Genomic DNA, 18,459 nt, shown 5'->3' on the forward strand with positions numbered 1-18,459 from the left:
GCTGGACTAGACTCTTATTACTCATGACCCCCTTTATTAATTGACTTCTTGATCCACAAAGAAATTCACCAGGGCTCTCTTCTTGACCTCTCTTGCCCCAATCCTTTTCTCTGATTTTCTCTGTTGTTTGATTTTTATTGTGTGCTTTAAAATACTCTCATTCTTTTTTATTTTGTGGTTGCAATTTGTTTTGTCATCTTATGATGCTTTGAAACATATTTAAGTTGAAAGCAGACTGTCTATAGAGTAAATAAATAATGTATAAACACATTGTTATAACAGATTATAACAATAAATGCATACAATATTTTGCCAGGAGATCATATGCCACATGTTCAAGTTGTCCCATTGATCTTTCCTAACTATTCCTGGATTTCCTAGACATCTTTTCAGTCTCTGGCTCTTTTAGTTTGATTATTTTATATTGTAGGAAATCTGAAAGAAGACTAGTATACATTCTGACCAAGTAATAGATCCTCTTAATGTGGCCAAATGCTGCTAGTATGAGTTATGCATTGTAGGGATCATTAGTGGGCCATCTTGATTATGATCTCACTTGACCCTACTGTTTAAATATAGCACTAATTAAATCAAGCTCTATTCATAGACTATCTTGCATTACACTTTTTAAATGATGCAAGGTTTCCTTCTAGTGGTATTGTGAACTGGTTTATAATAATGCTTATAAATGCTTCTGTTTGTCACTACAAGAAAATGAAGGTTGTCTACACTTGTCACAAAATATGGAGGCATTATTCTTGGTGAAATGACTAAAATATACAGGATTTAGAGTCCTTCTTACAAATTTTCCTGGTGCCACCACCAGATATGATTCTCACAGTGGTTCATAGTGGACATAGTGGAAATCAAATTATTGAATATGTCACTTATCAAAGAATAAATAATGAATATCTACCCCAAAACTGTAGAATTAAAAATTTGCGGAATCTACCATACTCAGACCAGACAAAACTATTACATACACTGAGCAGGTGTTCCTCATCTCAAGGCCTGGAAAGATTTTGCTTGAAGAACTGATTTTACTTGCTTGTGACAAGAAAATGTTGCCCTACTTGTACTAGTTAACTAATGTTTGATTGGTCAATTCTCCCTTTGTACTTTTTGGAGTATTGTGTTATGTGTTAAATGCAGAGGTGGAATTCAGTTGGTTCAGATCAGTTTGAGCGAACCAGTTGTTAAAATTCTGCACAGTTCAGTGACCCAGCTAATCCCATCACTGGTTGGCCCTCCCCCGCCCACCCGACTCTTGCAACCACTCCTTTTCTCAACTTGGCTTGTTTGGCTCCTCGCTTGCCTTGCTCATTTTTCAGCCCATTTTCCAGACTCTCCTGCTGCAGCTGCCAAAAGAGGGGGCATCCAGGGGCTGTGAGGTTGCACTGCCCAGATCACCTGTCTCCCACTCACCTGCCCGCCCGCCCGCATGGTCAGATTGTGGGAGTGCCTGGCCTCTCAGCTGTTCCCTCCCTCTGGAATGGCAGCGGCAGGGAACACAGGATCGCCCAGCAGCAGGAAGGGAGAGGGAGAAGGGGTGGCTGCTAGCAGAGAAGGAAGAGTGCGAGGTTGGTGCTTCTGGAATGTGTGTCTGCCAAATAGCATGGATGGCAACTACGGTCTCAACATGTGTTGCCAGTGCTTCTGCTAGTACGCCAAGGACATCAGTTTCATAAAGGTGAGGGGGAGGATGGATGTGTAGAAACCAGCCATGCATATTTGGTTGCCCACTGCTGCCATCAGCTGACACCCCCTTCATTGCCCAGAGTTCCCTGGCAATGCCCATGACATCTCCTGGCTCTAATGATCATGTACAGGCTGGGGACGTAAATTTGAAAACGTGTAATGTTCTAATGTACAGAAGTTATAGTTAAATGTATGGCAGAAAGTGGACTCTGGGTATGTGAGAGTTAGGGTTAGGGTTAGTCTATTTGTGTAGTTTTAGAAGAGCTCTGTGTGTCTGTACCTACACTTACAGTAGATATAGTAGCTAATGTATCTTTTTGTGTACCTATACACACTTTAAATGATGCAATGTGTATGTACACATATGGCATATGTATTTAGGATTAAATAGTGTAATTGTAACTTGTCGAGGCCTTTGAGGCACGTGGGGCTGGGTGTGATGAATGACGTCGCATTGGCCATGCCCATCCAGTCACATGGCTACCTGGACGCGCCTATCCAGCCAGTCATTAGGGCAGACAACCGGTTGTTAAATTATTTGAATTCCACCACTGACTAAATGTATTTTGGTGATTCAGAAAGTAGTTCAGTCTTCCTTGGATTATTTTGATTAACCATTGAATGTACCAGTGGTTAATATGAGAAATCAATGTATATGTGTGTATGTGTGTGTATATATGTATGTATGTATGTGTGTGTGTGTGTGTGTATATATATATATATATATATATATATATATATATATATATATATATATATATATATATATATATATATATATATATATATATATAGGTCTTTGGTTGTTCGGGTTTTCTCCGTGTAAAATTGGAAGTGTCTTGGCGGCGTTTGACGAAGTCTCATTCATCATCTTCAGGCTTCGTGCTTCGTGCTTCGTGCTCCCATAAGCACGAAGCTGAAGCCTGAAGATGACGAATGGGACTTCGTCAAAACGTCGCCAAGACACTTCCAATTTTACGCGGGAGAAAACCCGAATAACCAAAGACCTACATACAAACACCCGCAAAAACCTCAGAAAACATATATATATATATATATACACACACACATACACACACACACACATACATACATATGTAGGTTTTTGGTTGTTCAGGTTTTCTCCCACGTAAAATTGGAGGTGTACTTACACAGGAGAAAACCCGAACAACCAAAGACCTACATACAAACACCCGCGAAAACTTCAGAAAACACACACACACATACATATATATACACACACAAAAAGGGCAATATTTTGATAGAATTGGATAAAATTAATTGGAATATTACTGTGAACTGTTGGATCATCATTTCAGAGATATTTCCTTACCTAAACATGGAAATAGAATGACCACAGATAGACAAAAAGTCAGTGGGAGCAGGAGTGACTTTTAACTTCCTGTGGGCTTCTCATCTGAATTTCCTTGAGCTACCAATGACCATGAGAACCCTCCCTCCCTCCCTCTGTCCCTTCCTCCCTCCCTCCCTTCCTCTCTCCCTTTCCCTCCCTTCCCTTCTTGCAGATACATGGTTGCCACTGGGTGGGGGAGGGAGTGAGGGATTGGGCAAATGGTTTGGAAGCTATCAGGGAACACTGAAAATGAGTATGATAATTGCAGCTGTGCAACAGCAGAAGCCCAAGAGCAGCAGAAGCCCAAGAATGCTAAAGAAAGCAGAACTTTCCGTTGGGACTAATAGTTTCTGGCATCACACAAGCTAGTCCACTTGAGGTACCTTTGCTGAGAAAGAGTTGCCCCATGAGGCTGTGTTTCATCCAATTGAAGGTTACAAGTCTTAAACAGACATGAGCGTTTTAGTAGTATATGGATTCCATGGTATTAGTATAAATCTACAGAAGTGAATGATTTGGAAAGCACTTTTACAGGACTTTATCCACTTAGCCTTTCATTTTATTTTTTGAAAAGGGAACTGTTTATACTCCTTCCACCTCACAACTTGACAGAATAGAATAGAATTTGCTGGCAATGGTGTTGCCTCTAATAGGAATAAGGCTGCCAAATATTGGTTGTAGGTGGTAGAAGGAACTATGTATAAGAATGGACTTTATACTTTAGGCGTTTCCAAAGAAACAGAAACATCTTCAGGGCTTGTTTCTTAAATGTTTCTTAAATGCAATTATTATAAAATGACATTTACCATCAGGATAGAACTACTCTAGCTTAAAAACATGATAGACTTCAAAAGACTAGATCTGGTAGTTGTTGTTCCCCCACCTCCCAAGTGGCATCTTCAAACAGAGAAAGCAATGCAGGACCAATTTTAGAATGATAGTGGGATATTATCCTGGCCCCAGTATTAAAAACATTCATATTTGAAATAGCTATATAGACTGATATTTTCATTCACAGAGATGAATCAATCCATTAGAATAAAATCTGTAGAATTTCTTTCATATTTTGGAACAGGGAAGTTACCTTAACAAGTCAAGAAAAGACAAGCTTGGCAACGATCTCAGCCAACCTTCTTGATATTCCACAAAACTCAGCAAGACCAAAAACACAATGTCCCACAAGGGCTATCCCCAGTCATGCTTCAATGTCATATCGAAGTTTGATATCCCAGAAAGGCAATTGAAAAAATAAAGTTTATTTTTACATTAATTTTTTTGAGGAAAACACTTCTTGGATTAATGCAGGGGTGAAATCCAGCAGGTTCTGACAGGTTCTGGAGAACCGGTAGCGGAAATTTTGAGTAGTTTGGAGAACCAGCAAATACCACCTCTGGCTGGCCTCAGAATGGGGTGGGAATGGAGATTTTGCAATATCCTTCCCCTGGAGTGGGGTGGAAATGGAGATTTTGCAATATCCTTCCCCTGGAGTGGGGTGGAAATGGAAATTTTGCAATATCCTTCCCCTGCTACACCCACCAAGCCATGCCCACAGAACCAGTAGGGGAAAAAATTGGATTTCACCCCTGGATTAATGTCCTGTAAAGCAGCTACTATCCTTGCTATTTTTAATCCATTCTGCTAACTAATGCAGCAGCTGCAGGTTTTTTAACGCCCTCCTCATTACAGTTTATGGACTTTTTTTTCCCCTGATTTGAATCCTGAAGGTCAGGAATAAGACCAGTTTGTCCTCAAATGTCAACTTCAAAACTCAAATTGAATCAGGTTGATTTTTCCAAGCCTAATAAAGAATTTTATTTTGTTCAACTGACACTAAGGATCACAGAAAATCTAATATAATTGAGGTGGAGGATGCAAATGCATGCAATTTATAGAAGTAGAGACCATTTTCCAATGAGCATCCTATGACATACTCCTCTACGTCTTATCCAAAACCTTTTTAACACTGCTGCTTCTGGAACAAACAGCTAACAAGACACAAGAAACTCATATATGTATTTCTTTGGTGTCTTCATCTAAAAAACCCCTGCAGTTAAAGAACCATGGTAAATCTCTTCAACTGCCATTTTCAAAACATTTCTTTTTCTTTTCCTTTTGTCTTTTTTCTTCTTCTTGATGTTTTCCTTGGGGGGAAAATATCAACTTCAGAAAAAAGACATGACTTGTTATTTCTTTTTTTTTTCCCCAGGAACTTTCATATTCAGGTTTGATCTTCTTTGGGAGTTCCTCATATCAAAACTCCATGAAATTTAAAAACAAATAATTTTGACTCTGTTGCAAGATCTGTACTCTGAATGTATTTGTGTAATGTTAGTTCTTTAAATGTTGGTTAGCATTAGTTCTTCTGTAAAACTTTGAATGGATACATTTTCCAAACCTTGCTATATAAAAGATGCCACGGCCAGGCTACTGAGGATCACATTACCTGTAAAAACAGGATTGTCTTGTGGCTCCCCATTTTTGTCTCCTGGTACTTATTTCAATAGACCAGGAGTGTGCAACTATGGCACCTTTACAATATGTAGACTTCAACTGCCTGGAACCCTCACTGTATTTCAGACATCAATACATTAGAGAGGGTCCAGAGATATTTTACTAGAAGAACATCCAAATCTTCTGCCTAAAATAAAATTCCCTATTCCACCAGGCTTGAAATTTTAGGTCTAGAAAATTGAATTACATCATCTACATTATGAACTATGCTTAGTTCATAAGATTATTTACCAAAACGTTCTACTTGTAAATGAGTACTTTAATTTCAACCATAATAACAGAAGGGCTATCAATAGATTCAAACTCAGCGTGCATAAGCGCACAAATGTGCCTACTGTTCCTGTCCTATTGTTTTTCTTTTCTTCTTCTTATACCTTTATATACTATATAACCTTTCTGTATGATACTTACATATATTGTTGTGACAAAATAAATAAATAAAAATAAAAATAAATAAATTGCTCTAATCTTGTTTGTAGGAAATATGACTTCCGCAGTAGAGTAGTAAATATCTGGAACACTCTACCTGATCCTGTTGTTAGTCTCTCTAATCCCCAGACCTTTTACCTTAAACTGCCTACTGTGGACCTTTCATGTTTCTTAAGAGGTCCCTAAAGGGGCATACATAAGCGCACCTTCTCTGTCCTACTGTTCCCAATTATATGTAATCATTCTATGTGTTTATAGCTATATTTTGCCTATTTATATCCTTTTATTTATGCCAATTTTTTTTCATGTGTCCATGTCTATGTCTATACTGTTACTTGTTTCCTTATACTTGTTGACAAATAAATAAATAAATAGATAAGCAAACAAACAAACTCACAGCCGTGCTGTCTGAGGAATTCTGGAAGTTGAATTCCACAGCTTGTAAAGTTGCTATAGTTGCACGCCCGAGACATATAAAGGTGGCTGTTGATGTTTTCTTAATATTCCATTTTGAATCTTTGCTCCATGATTTTCTAGATAGAAAGAAATAACTAGAGTGTTTTTTTCTATTTAGAAGTGTGTAGAAACTAAATTACTGCCATAACTCTGACTTTAGAAATATGTCCAATAAGGAAGCCTATGCATATGGAATAGCTGAATGTTTTTTCATAAGCCAGTAAAAAAGATGGAAACAGTCAGCTTTTGGAAAATCTCAAAATTACTTGGCATTAAAAAAAATCATCCCTGCTTTTTCCTTCTTTACTATGCAATAAATTAGTATTTAAATGAGTAGAAGTAAATTTATGAAATCATATCTTATAATCTAGATTCTAGACATACATTTTAAATGATATTTTTAGCAAGACTGATTAAATACTAAAAAAAGCTGATGTGCTACAACAGTTTTTTATACACCAATTTACTTCTCAGATCCAATCCCTGATTCTATCCCCATCCCATAACCAGTATTGTATATTAGGAATTCTGCCCCGACGTAATTCTCAACCTCAAATTTGAAGGGAACTATATTCCAAAATTACCATGTGGATGATTTTAAGACCATTGGTGTGATTTAATGGTATGGTGCAGTAAGAGCGATTTTAACACTAGCAATTTTGCACAAGGCTGATTGTCACTGACTTTATCATTATATTTGAGGATTGTTATTAATGACTTTCCAGTATAGAGCTTTTCTTTCTAAAAGCATCTGTGTGACATTTAACAGAGCCATCCTTTTATAATATTAATGTTTGCCTTTGTTAATGATATACTAAAACTATAGGCAATTCCAATTATTTTTCAATGGGGATCCTTGTCAAGATTATTTAATTAATATATTTAACATGTTTATTAAAATTATCATGTAAAATTGCAAATAACAGATTCTTCATGCCCTTCTTATTGCCAAGAGATTAGTTCCCCAAAGTGGAAAGACAAGTTTATAGCCCCAATTATCCAATGGATTGAAAAATCTGATGCTACTTGCATCATATGAATGAGTCAACTATCATCATAGATTATGCAAGGACAGTTACAATGTCTAGAGTTATATTTTACTGAAATTGTTGATGAAAACATTTCACACATATACATTCATATATATATATATATATATATATATATATATATATATATATATATATATATATATATATATATATATATATATTTGTTTTTTGAGGTTTTCACGGGTGTGTGGACCTTGTGAGTGTGGGTCTGGTGTCAGAGAAGCCATTGAGATAGAAAAACGCCCACACAGCATGAACAAACGAGATGACACCTCCCGCCTACCAGCCATTTGGAAACCCGCCCTTATTGACAAACGAGTCCCTAACACGAGGAATGACACCAGACCCACACTCACAAGGTCCACACAAGATGTCACCACTGCACATCCACCCAGAAAGCAGACCCAAACCCACACTGATCATGAAGCACGACCAAGGACCAGAAGCCAGACCGCAGCTGCAACATTAGCCATTTCAAACCCCTCCAATCCATTCATGCAGCAGACTGACACCCACTATGAAGATGTAGCACGACCACAAAGCCAAACAACAGCTATGCAGCTCACCAGCTCAAATCCCCCTGCAGCACAGATTAGACTGAGCACAACCAAGCCCCCACCAACACAGGACACACCCCCAGCCAATCAGAGCACAGAAAAACCCCCATCCAATCAGAGCACAGCCAAGCTCCCACCCAATCAGTTCAAACCCCCACAAGCAGTTAAAAGGAAGAAACAGCTGCGATCACACATTGCTCCCAGAAGCACGAAGATGAAGCCTGAAGATGACGAATGAGACTTTGTCGAAACGTCGCCAAGACATTTCCAATTTTACGTGGGAGAAAACCCGAATAACCAAAGACCTACATATATATATATATATATTTGTTTTCTGAGGTTTTCACGTGTTTGTATATAGGTCTTTGGTTGTTGGGTTTTCTCCTGTAAGATCTTACGGGGAAAAACCAACCAAAGACCTATATATATATATATATATATATGTCTGAGAAGCCTTATATTTACACAACTTACCTTGCTGCAATTGTATTTTTTTCTTTTCCTTTTGTTGTATTTATTTTTATTTCCTGTTCTGCTTATTAAATAAAGCAGCCTCCTCTCAAAATCCCAAAGAAGTCTAATCATTACACCTGTAGGATAAAAAAAAAAACAATGGCTAGAGAAGAAACAAAGAAGTGATAATGAATGATTGGTGGTGATTTCCACAGGCAGGACAAGAAGAAAGAGATGGTGCAAGAGAAACAATAGATGATGCAAGAGAAATGATAGATGATGAAAAGCATCACATCAAGGTGATGCTATTGTCACTTCCTTTTGACATCCAGTTTGACATCACATGAGAATACAAAAGGCATCACAATAATGCTTTCATCATTTTAATAAAAGTGGTGGATCCTGTAGATGCTTCTAACAATATACTACAGTGTAGAATGACTGGGTGAACATACAAAGTATCAGTTACCAGAACAAAAAAATATACCTTCTACTTTAGCATGTTGTTCCCAAATATCCAAGAACAGAGAGTTGTGGTTTATTGAGCTGCTACGACTTAGGCAGCCTAAACATTTGATTTAAGAATAAATAAACTTTCTCTGAATTTTGCAGAGGAAGACATTATGTAAACAACTGCAAGAGCAAAATCTCCCTTTAGTGATAATAGCATTTTTACTAAAAAAGCCAAGTACAAGAAATTTCTTCATAATGTCTTCTCTTGGGTTTTAAAAAAAGGATGGCAAGCCAGGAAGACTGCAGGACATTAGAGACATGACTGACTAATAAAAGAAAGAACATTCCCAAACAATCCTTAGCCATTTAACCTGAGTTAAAATGTTGTTCTCGAGATGCCTAATAAGAGTTTAACTTGGAAAGAGTCATTAAGTTGATGTGATGGCTTTACTGCATTACATTTTAGATATTACATTGGTAGGATGAATAGAGTTTTTAGTGTACATTTTCATCAGCCCTTATGCGTAGTAAAAAGGTAAAGGTTTCCCTGTCAGTCACAGTGCTCATCTCTGTTGGCTAATGGAGCCAGCATTGTCTGAAGACAATTTCTGTGGTCATGTGGCCACCATGGCTATATATCAAAGGCATATGCAATGCTGTTATCTTCCCACCAAAATTGTACCTATTAATCTATTCTCATTTTCATGCTTTCGAACTCCTAGGTGGGCAGGAGCTGGGGCAAGAATGGGAGCTCACTCCATTGTGCAGAGCTTGGGTCTCAAACCTGGTCTGTCACCTCTCCAGCTGACAAGCTCAGCATCTTTAACTGCTAAGCTATCATGCCCCCACACCTTGTGTCATACAGTAGTATAAAAATAATACAAATGAGTAAAAGCAGTCTATGTTTTACTCGTGGGAATTTATCCAAAAGCCTGTGCCATTTTGACATAATTTCTACAATAAATGTTGTTCTATTTGATTGAAAGAGGAAAAACGTGAGAATGTCTACATCAGACATTAACAGAGGCTATGTTCAGCTTCCTTAAATATTACACATCATATATTTGCATTTTTTCGATCTACTGTAGTATGGGGCCAATCGCTGAGATATATTGCTTTAATTCCTCAAAAACGGCATGTGCATTCAGGTAAGTACAATATATTGAAGCAGTGAGAAATTTGTGCGCAAATTCCAATATATGATATTCCCCAAATTTCAAAGGAATATTAAAGAAAGGAAATTGGATACTCCTGTTCACTATGGAAAGGTTGTAGCAATATTTGGTTTTGCCCTGATCCCTTAAAGGGATCCATTGATCCTCCATTGAAGATTTTTGGTATTCTAGTTTTGTGAAAGGGTATATTCCCATAGATTAATTTCTCTTTTTTTTTCTACTACAACAATCCAATCCCAGCAGCTTTTTTTCAATCCCATCAAAAGAACTGTTATGGCTGCATCTGAACTATAGGCCCTCTGGTAAATGCGGACACATTATAATTTCCATGATTTCTAAAGCCTTTTCAAAATCTTTGCTAGTAATGATAAGCCCAAAATAGTATGAATGGAAAGCGAAAATAATCCATGAATGATCTGACTCGCATAATGCTGTCAGAAACTGTTCACATGGCAAGAGATGAGATGCAGTTCAGAAAAAAAAAATGCTTTGGCAATTACAAAATATCCAGTTGCTTTTCCCAAAGCTTCTCTTGTCATACATTTGACTAAACTGAGGATTGAATTAAGGTTTTTTTTAAACAAAAAATAGAGCCCATGGTTGCATATAGTAGAATGTTTTGGTAAGTTGCTTTTGAGCTTGCTGCCAAACTCTCTCAATATGTGACAAGGGAGGCAGTAGAAATAAGCACTGGCAGCTTTCACATCTCTTATAAAAACTTGGAAATCTGTAACAAATGAAAGAGCACAAGACAGCTTTTACCATCTGCATTGCTCCCAGACTTCTTCTGATTTGATAGCAACAGGATGCCAATGCCTTTGAAAACCACAAAACTAGATTAAAAACATGCTAAACGTGAAGACATCAAAAAGAATTATCTTAATTTTAGAAAACACACAAAAATGAGAGTTCCAACAAGGATAAATTAAAAAAACAAGCACGTCAAACAAGAAAAAAAAAAGAGGTGGTAAAAGAATACGAGAAAGAGTTAGGAAAGGAAATTTATGCAAATGAACTTAAATGCATACAACAGCGGAAACATTCACAAGGCGGAACTATTCCAGCTTCTGCATAGCATTAAAGACCAGGAGCAGGGAATTGTAATCAAGGCAAATTAATTATGGGATGCTTTTTTCCCCCAGATAAAAAAATTGGCGTTGAAAACTGAGTAGCAACACTCAGTGGTTATTTGTCACAAGATGTTAACATTTAAAATCAGAACAAATAGTGATAGCTCAAGCATTTTTGTACTTTTTCAAAGAATAATAAATTCATTTTGTTTCAAAACAAAAGGAGATGTCAAAAATATACCCAATCTCATTATAGTTGAGTCTTAAGATTTTCGGTCCCTCAATATATATGGATATATTAAAAAGGATATTTTAGAATTTATGTTGAATCAAGATTGGATGCCCTAAACAGGAAGAAGTTCAAAGTCATATTTAGATTTTTCATTTTTTACAACTGCATTACATAATAATCTATTCTATATTGTGGATTTTCCTATTTCCATTTTATATACATAATTCTGAGGAATGATATTCCAATTTTTTGTTATTTAGGGTAATTTATAAGACAAATATTTTATCACTTCAGCCAATAAAACCTGACACATTTTCTAATGTAGGTCACCTAATTTTGCCCATACTGTCAATAGCCTTTCTTTTTGGAAGGTGGCAATAGAGACAAGGCTGTTTATAAATATATTAGCTGATAGTTTGGGTTCAAAGACTCACAATAAAATAAACACATTACATAATAATAAACTCATAATATTTTGAATACAAATAGTAGTGATCCAAGATGGCGCCGCTGAAGGCTGCCTCGTTGAAATGCTCTCTAATGGTTTTTTATTTTTTATTATTCTCTGCGACTCACTATAGATTTCATACTCATAAGATCAACTGCTAAAAATTAAGCAATGGTTCTTTAAGGAATAGCTTTCTGTGATCCCCCCCTGTCTTTACAAACATGGAGGAAATTCTAACACAGTAAGAAGCAATTTCCCTGGAGCCATGTATTACTAAAAAACCAAATGGAGGAAATGGAGGAGGAGAGGTAAAAGGGTGGAATTTTAAACAAGTTAAGGAGTAGGAGAAATATTCCTTCACTTTTCCTAACCAACATACGTTTACTTGATAATAAGATGGATGAAATATTCCTTTTAAACAGATACAATTCTGATTTTTACAATTCAGCAGCCCTATGCTTCTCTGAAACCTGGTTAAATGAATCAATTAAGGATAGCAGCCTGCATATCCCAGGGTTTCAGATTCAATGATCAGACAGAATTGCAGAAACATCTGGTAAAAAGAAGGGAGGAAGCTTATACTTATATATCAACAACAGCTGGTCTCAGGATATAATTATAATATATAAATTCTGTGACGAAAACTTAGAGACATTAATTATCAACTGCAAACCATACTATTCGCCTCATGAATTTTCCTCATTTCTTCTAATTGCTGTTTATGTTCCACCACAAGCCTGTGTAAACAAGGCATTACAAACTCTAGCTGACCAAATTATGGAGGCTGAAGCCAAATACCCCAATTCACTGGCCATTATTTTGGAAGATCTAAACAAAGCAAACTTAAGGAAAGAGCTACCAAAAGTCTGTGCTGACCAATTGGCCCCCAATCTTCATCTGAATCTTCAACAATTCGCTAGAGATGTGCTATGTTCTTTCTTGCTTCAAATGATCTACTATCATCCAAGTGCCAAAGAAACCCACCATCAAGGAACTGAATGACTACAGACCAGTTGCTCTAACATCTGTAATCATGAAAACCTTTGAAAGGCTAGTGCTGTCCCACTTGAAAACCATCACAGATCTGCTGTTAAAGCTCCTGTAATTTGCATACTGAGCAAATAGATCTGCACTTCATCCTACAACATCTTGAATCTCCAAAGACCTACGCAAGGGTCCTCTTTGTAGACTTTACTTCAGCATTCAATACTATCATTCCAGACACTCTTCTAACTAAGCTAAACTAGCTACAGGTACCTGAAAACACTTGTAAGTGGATCATAAGCTTCCTAACAAACAGAGAGCAGCAGGTAAAGCTAAGCAGAATCACATCAGATGCTTGTACAATTAGCACAGGGCCCCCCCAAGGCTGTGTGCTCTCTCCACTTCTCTTCTCTCTGCATATCAATGACTTCATCTCTAATGATCCATCTATTAAACTACTGATGTTCACAGATGATACAACAGTGATCGGTCTCATTTGAAACAATGATGAATCCGCATACAGTTGGGAGGTTGAACAATTAGCTTCATGGTGTGACTAGAACAATTTGGAACTGAACACATTCAATAGAATAGAATAGAATAGAATAGAATAGAATAGAATAGAATAGAATAGAATAGAATAGAATAGAATAGAATAGAATTTTTATTGGCCAAGTGTGATTGGACACACAAGGAATTTGTCTTGGTGCATATGCTCTCAGTGTACATAAAAAAAGAAGATACATAACATAACATAACATAACATCAGAGTTGGAAGGGACCTTGGAGGCCTTCTAGTCCAACCCCCTGCCCAGGCAGGAAACCCTACACCATCTCAGTCAGATGGTTATCCAACATTTTCTTAAAAATTTCCAGTGTTGGAGCATTCACAACTTCTGAAGGCAAGTCGTTCCACTTATTAATTGTTCTAACTGTCAGGAAATTTCTCCTTAGTTCTAAGTTGCTTCTTTCCTTGATCAGTTTCCACCCATTGCTTCTTGTTCTACCCTCAGGTGCTCTGGAGAACAGCCCAACTCCCACTTCTCTGTGGCAGCCCCTGAGATATTGGAACACTGCTATCATGTCTCCCTAGTCCTTCTTTTGTTAAACTAGACATACCCAGTTCCTGCAACCGTTCTTCATATGTTTTATCCTCCAGTCCCCTAATCATCTTTGTTGCTCTTCTCTGCACTCTTTCTAGAGTCTCAACATCTTTTTTACATCGTGGCGACCAAAACTGGATGCAATATTCCAAGTGTGGCCTTACCAAGGCATTATAAAGTGGTACTAGCACTTCACGTGATCTTGATTCTATCCTCTGTTTATGCAGCCCAGAACTGTGTTGGCTTTTTTAACAGCTGCTGCACACTGCTGGCTCATATCTAAATGGTTATCCACTAGGACTCCAAGATCCCTCTCACAGGTACTACTATTGAGCAAGGTACCACATATACGGTACTGGTGCATTTTGTTTTTTTGGCCTAAATGTAGAACCTTACTTTTTTCACTGTTGAATTTCATTTTGTTAGATAGCGCCCAATGTTCAAGTCTGTCAAGATCTTTCTGTAACTTGAGCCTATCTTCTGGAGTGTTGGCTATTCCTGCCAGCTTGGTGTCATCTGCAAATTTGATGAGTTCCCCATCTATCCCCTCGTCCAAGTCATTGATGAAGATGTTGAAGAGTACTGGGCCTAAAACAGAGCCTTGGGGTACTCCACTGCATACTTCCCTCCATGTGGATGTAGTTCCGTTGAGGACTACACGTTGAGTGCGGTTGGTCAGCCAGTTACGAATCCATCTGGTGGTGGTGCTGTCTAACCCACATTTTTCTACTTTATCTAGTAGTAGGTTATGGTCTACTTTATCAAATGCTTTACTGAAGTCCAAGTAAATTATATCAACAGCATTCCTCTGGTCTACTAATTTTGTCATTTTGTCAAAGAATGCGATAAGATTAGTCTGGCATGATCTGTTTTTGACAAACCCATGTTGGCTTGGATACGTTCATCAAGGTACAACATTTACAACACAATTGATGGTCAATATATCAATATAAATCATAAGGATTGCCAGCAACAAGTTATAGTCATACAGTAATAAATGGAAAGAGATTGGTGATGGGAACTATGAGAAGATTAATAGTAGTGCATATTCAGTAAATAGTTTGACAGTGTTGATGAGAATTATTTGTTTAGCAGAGTGATGGCCTTCGGGGAAAAACTGTTCTTGTGTCTAGTTGTTCTGTTGTGCAGTGCTCTGTAGCGTCGTTTTGAGGGTAGGAGTTGAAACAGTTTATGTCCTGGATGCGAGGAGTCTGTAAATATTTTCACAGCCCTCTTCTTGATTCGTGCAGTATACAGGTCCTCAATGGAAGGCAGGTTGGTAGCAATTATTTTTTCTGCAGTTCTAATTATCCTCTGAAGTCTGTGATTTTCTTGTTGGGTTGCAGAACCGAACCAGACAGTTATAGAGGTGCAAATGACAGACTCAATAATTCCTCTGTAGAACTGAATCAGTAGCTCCTTGGGCAGTTTGAGCTTACTGAGTTGGCGCAGAAAGAACATTCTTTGTTGTCCTTTTTTAATGATGTTTTTGATGTTAGCTGTCCATTTGAGATCTTGCGATATGATAGAACCTAGAAATTTGAAGGTTTCTACTGTTGATACTGTGTTGTCTAGTATTGTGAGAGGTGGAAGTATGGAAGAGTTTCTCCTAAAGTCTGCCACCATTTCTACGGTTTTGAGTGTGTTCAGTTCCAGATTGTTTTGGTTGCACCACAAGGCTAGTCGTTCGACCTCTCGTCTATATGCGGATTCGTCATTGTCTCGAATGAGACCAATCACTGTTGTGTCATCTGCGAACTTCAGTAGCTTAACAGATGGATCATTGGAGATGCAGTCATTGGTATACAGAGAGAAGAGAAGTGGGGAGAGCACACAGCCTTGGGGGGTCCCTGTGCTAATTGTACAGGTATTTGATGTGATCTTGCTTAGCTTCACCTGCTGCTTCCTGTTTGTTAGGAAGCTTGTGATCCACTTACAAGTCTGTTCCGGTACCTGTAGCTGGTTTAGCTTAGTTAGAAGAATGTCTGGAATGATGGTACTGAATGCTGAACTAAAGTCTACAAAAGGACCCTTGCATAGGTCTTTGGAGACTCAAGATGTTGTAGGATGTAGTGCAGAGCCATATTAACAGCATCATCTGTTGATCTATTTGCTCGGTATGCAAATTGCAAGGGGTCTAACAGCGGATCCGTGATGGTTTTCAAGTAGGAAAGCACTAGCCTTTCAAAGGCTTTCATGACTACAGATGTTAGAGCAACTGGTCTGTAGTCATTCAGTTCCTTGATGGTGGGCTTCTTGGGCACTGGGATGATGGTAGAGCGTTTGAAGCAAGAAGGAACATAACACATCTCTAGTGATTTATTGAAAATATGGGTGAAGATGGGGGCCAATTGGTCAGCACAGACTTTTAAACAAGAAGGAGTTATCTTGTCTGGGCCTGGAGCTTTTCCTGGCTTTTGTCTGTGAAATAGGTCCTGCACTTCTTTTTCTGTGATCACTAGGGGTTGTGAACCCAATGAAATGGGATCAGTTGTAGGAGGCTTGGCTGTTGTTGGTGTGTCTGCGATGGGGGTTGTGGAGATAGGTGGCTGTAGTTTCCTTTCAAACCTGCAGTAAAACTCATTCAGGTCATCTGCCAATTGTTGATTACCTTCAGCCTGGGAAGGAGGTTTGCCATAGCCAGTGATATTTTTAAGAGTTTTCCACATGTTTGCTGGTTCATTTGTTGAAAACGGATTCTTTAACTTTTCAGAGTAGCTTCTTTTTGCTGCTCTGATCTCCCTTGTTAGTGCATTTCTGGCCTGATTGTACAGCATTTTATCACCTTTTCTGTAGGCCTCCTCTTTGGAGTGTCGTAGCTGCTTAAGTTTAGGTGTGAACCAAGGTTTGTTGTTACTGTATATTCGCAAGTTCCTTGTAGGTACACATAGGTCTTCACAGAAGCTGACATATGATGTTACAGTATCTGTGAGTTCATCCAGGTCTGCAGAGGTATCTTTAAAAATATTCCAATCAGTGCAGTCAAAACATGCCTGAGCTTTAAATTTGATTCCTCCGTCCAGGTCTTCACTGATTTAATTATTGGTTTTGTGGCTTTAAGTCTTTGCCTGTAAGCAGGTACAAGGTGAATCATGCAATGATCAGGGTGTCCTACAGCTGCACGTGGTAAAGACCGATAAGCATCTTTTAGTGTTGTGTAGCAATGGTCTAGAGTATTCTTGCCTCTGGTGGGACAATTGACATGCTGAAAGTATTTTGGTAGTTCTTTCCTTAAGTTTGCCTTGTTTAGATCTCCCAAAACAATGGCCAGTGAATCAGGGTGTTTGGCTTCAGCCTCCATGATTTGGTCAGCTAGAGTTCGTAATGCCTTGTTTACACAGGCTTGTGGTGGGACATAAACAGCAATTAGAAGAAATGAGGAAAATTCACGAGGCGAATAGTAAGGTTTGCAGTTGTTAATTAGAGTCTCTAAATTGTTGTCACAGAATTTGTAAATTACTTTTAAATCTTGACACCAGTTTCTGCTAATATATAGGCTTAAGCCTCCTCCTTTCTTTTTACCAGATGTTTCTGGAATCCTGTCTGATCATTCAAATTGAAACCCTTGAATGTTCAGGCTGCTATTTTCAATTGATTCATTTAACCAGGTTTCAGAGAAGCATAGGTCTGCTGAATTGCGAAAATCAGAATAGTATTTGTTTAAGAGGAGTATTTCATCCATCTTATTTGCAAGTGAGTGTATATTTGTTAGGAAAATTGAAGGCAGAGGAGTTTTAATGCGACTTCTTAATCTGTTTAAGATCCCAGCTCGTTTACCTCTTTTCCGTCGCTTTCGTCGTTTGTTTTTTTTTGTAATCCATGGCTCCGTGGGAATTGCCTCCTCCTGTATTAGAATCTCCTCCATGTTTGTAAAGACAGGTGGGGGTGAGAAAGCTGCTCCTTAAAGAAATGTTCCTTAATTTTTAGCAGATGGTCTCGTGAGTAGGAAATCCGTAGTGAGTCACAGAGAACAATTAGAAATAAAGAAACAATTAGAGAGCATTTCACCGAGGCAGCCTTCGTCGGCGCCATCTTGAAGATGTTGAGACTCCAGAAAAAACCGTAGAAATTGCAGTAGACTTTAGGAGAAACCCTTCCATACTGCCATCTCTTACAATACTAGACAACACAGTTTCAACAGTAGAGACCTTCAAATTTCTAGGTTCTATCATAGGCAAGATCTAAAATGGACAGCAAGCATCAAAAACGTCATCGAAAAAGGACAACAAAGAATATTCTTTCTGTGCCAACTCAGAAAGCTCAAACTGCCCAAAGAGCTGTTGATACAGTTCTACAGAAGAATTATTGAATCTGTCATCTGCACCTCTATAACTGTCTGGTTTGTTTCTGCAACCCAAGAAGACAGACACAGACTTTAGAAGACAGTTAGAACTGCAAAAAAAACAATTGCTACCAACCTGCCTTCCATTGAGGACCTGTATACTGCACGAGTCAAAAAGAGGGCTGTGAAAATATATATAGAT

Source organism: Ahaetulla prasina, chromosome 2 (genome assembly GCF_028640845.1).
Source record: "Ahaetulla prasina isolate Xishuangbanna chromosome 2, ASM2864084v1, whole genome shotgun sequence".
NCBI lineage: Eukaryota > Metazoa > Chordata > Lepidosauria > Squamata > Colubridae > Ahaetulla > Ahaetulla prasina.